A 3201-nucleotide genomic window follows, 5' to 3' on the forward strand; every position below is an offset into this window, starting at 1 on the left:
AGACAGACAGACAGACAGACAGACAGACAGACAGACAGACAGACAGACAGATATAGTTATCATAGACAGACATAGGGTGAAATATTTCAAGCCTTTATTTTTTGTAATTTTGATTATTATGACTTACAAACAATGAAAAACAAAATTCAATGTCTCATAAAATTAAAATATTCCATAGCCAGCTTTTGGTACCTTTGTCAGTGTGTGAAGGAGCCGAGTCCTGCTGGAAAATGAAATCATCTCCATAAAGCTCATCAGCAGAAGGAAGCATGAAGTCTCTGTAATGTCCTGGAAGATGTTGCATTAACTGTGGACTTCAGAGAACCCAGTGGACCAGCACCAGCAGATGACATGGCACCAAACCATCACTGACTGTGGAAACGTCACTCTGGACATCAAGCAACGTGGATTCTGAGTCTCTCCCCTCTTCCTCCAGACTCTGGGACATTGATTTCCCAATGACATGAAAATGTACTTTCATCTGAAAATAGGACATTGGACCACTGAGCAACAGTCCAGTTATTTTTCTCGTCAGCCTGGTTAGACGCTTTTGATGTCGTCTCTGGTTCAGGTATGGTTTGACTTGAGGAATCTAACATTTGTAGCTCATGTATAGGAGTTAATCAGCTGATTAGGGTGTGACATCAGGAGTTTACAAAATTGATCCTTTTCATAACATTCAAATTTTCTGAGAGTGAATTTTGGTTTTTCATTCTTTGTAAGCCACAGGGGAGTGGTGGCGCAGAGGCTACAGAAAGTGGACCAGTGATCAAAAGGTTGCAGGTTCAACTCCCCAGACTGACATCAAAATGTGTTGGGGAAGGTGAAACCCCCACACCTGCCTTCACCCTCATTTACCCCACTCTGGGCCATTGAGCAAGGCCCTTAACCCCCACCATGTAAAAACAATTGCCAAGTCTCTGTGCGAGTGATTTTGCTGTAGTGACCCCTGAAGAAGGGAGCAGCCGAAAAAAGAAAAAAGACAAGAAAGATTATTTGTAAGCCAGAATCATCAAAATAGCATAGAAATATAAGGCTTGGAATATTTCACTCCGTGTGTAATGAATGTATATAATATGGAAGTTTCACTTTCTGAAATGATGGACAAAACAAAATTAACTTTTATACGATATTCTAATTTTTTTAGATGCACCTATATATCGTACCAGCATAAAACATTTCTTACGAAACTGTGAAGAGATATAGACCATATATATGTCTTTAGCATGAAACAAGGATTCAAACATGAAATCATCAAAAGTAAACTTTTGTATTGCTTGTTTTTTTGTTTTTTTTTATTTAACTGCTTAATCATTTTTTTCAAACACAACGTCATTTCTTGCTGATTTAAATGCCCCTTGTTCTGTTTCTGAAGCTTAGAACAGAGGGAGGATATTTTTATTTGGTCTCTTTTTCAGAGACCCTGAGAAAGATAACTCAGTTTGACCTTTTTGGATTTCACAATGTTCTTTTTGGCCCAACAGAAGGGATTAGCCTACTGAATTTCGCCTTATTTCATGTCGAAATTGTTTTCACTTCAAACTCTTCATTCCAGACTCGGTTAAACCCTTATTGCTATCTGATAAATATTTGTGGCTTGTTTCTATGTCAACAGAAAGTTTGAAAAGCAAATCTTCAACTCTCAAACACAGGAATACATGAAAAACAATAAGCTTTTTTAAATTATTGTTTTATCAGTGCTTCCTGCAGTAATTGTCCAAGCAAGTAGTAATCACAAAGTGAGTTACAGCACTTCTAAATTAATGTTTCTCTTTCTTTCTTTTGAGATTTGCAGCTAATGAGAGTAGTTCAGTCAGTTTTATTGCTGAAGTGTTTTTAAGTATCATTTCATCATTCCCGAGAAAATTCCATTCTCCTCATTATGTTATTATGGTGGTAGGAGGTTTTAAATAGAAAATTGTGTTTTCTCTTACATTTCCTGCAATGAATAAACTATTGAATCAACATTTTGTGCTTCATTATACATTTAATTTTAAAATTTGTTGCTAATATAATGAACCAAACATAATTCAATTTAATTTATTAAATGCATGAAAAATCTATTTTGAATCAAACTATATCAAAACCTAAACAAAACAAAAGAGACATTTACACCTTTTGATTAAACGTGTAAGGATCGTGTCTTCCTTAATGACTGACACTGTTAACTTGTTGGATTTAGGCTCCCATTTTGCAGGATTAGCCTCTCTGATGCAGTCTGTGTTAGTCATCATGAATTTTCCACAAAGTCATTACTCATGCAACATGAAGAATGCATCTTGGTGGAACTCGTGCAAGCATCTTTCCTTCTTTTAGTCAAAACTTTAGCGCCACATTTTGACCTAAAAACTCAGGCGAGCTTTTCTGTAGCAAACCTTAATGGTTAGAAACTAGAAAATTTGTTGCATAAATTTCATTGTTTTTTCATGCTAGTTATTCTGGACAAATATGCATTTACAAAATCTAAATGTTCCCAAGGAAACATAAAATTATGTGTATTTGCATTTTTCCCTAATCTCTGTGGGCAGAGCTTTAGTTTATCTTGCACTTTATCATCGAACTGGTTACACCAGATGTACTTTGTAAGTTATGACCCGCTTGCATTTGTGTGCAAAACATAAAATGATATGGCTTATTAAGACACATTTTACTTTGTTTACTGATTTAGAAGATATTCTGATAAAACTTTTAACAAATCTTTGCAAATGTTATTTAGCTCAAACAGTATTAAAGCTTGGTCTTTGTACAGTATTCATAATTCCTTGGGTCTACCTCTAATACAGTCTATTTTAAAAACTCACTGTTACTGAGTATATCAAATTTCTTTATGGTCACCGGTGAAAATGACCTACTTTTAGCTTAATGGCATAAACATATGAACGTCAAAGGCATGTTCTCACTAAACTCTGTCAGATCACTGCCAACATGCCATTCTCTATAGACGCCCTGGCTTAGCTTGCCGTAGACTGCATTGGAAAGACATTACATGCTGTTGCTGACCAAATGACATAGCACAAAGTTTGCACCATGACCACATTTTTGTTCCCTGCTCTTTCAGTCTCATTTTTAGATTTAATCATTGTCAAATCCTTGCCCTGAGCTATCTAAAAAGTTGGTAAAGATAATAAATGGATGGATGGATGGATGGATGGATGGATGGATGGATGGATGGATGGATGGATGGATGGATGGATGGATGGG

General features: G+C 36.0%; 1 protein-coding gene across 1 annotated transcript in view; it reads left to right on the forward strand.

The window, feature by feature from the left end:
- wdr27 (WD repeat domain 27) overlaps positions 1 to 3201 on the forward strand; it is a 62878-nt gene that overhangs the window by 43919 nt on the left and 15758 nt on the right. The window lies entirely within an intron of this gene.

This window comes from Nematolebias whitei, chromosome 1 (assembly GCF_014905685.2).
Source record: "Nematolebias whitei isolate Nwh7 chromosome 1, NemWhi1, whole genome shotgun sequence".
NCBI lineage: Eukaryota > Metazoa > Chordata > Actinopteri > Cyprinodontiformes > Rivulidae > Nematolebias > Nematolebias whitei.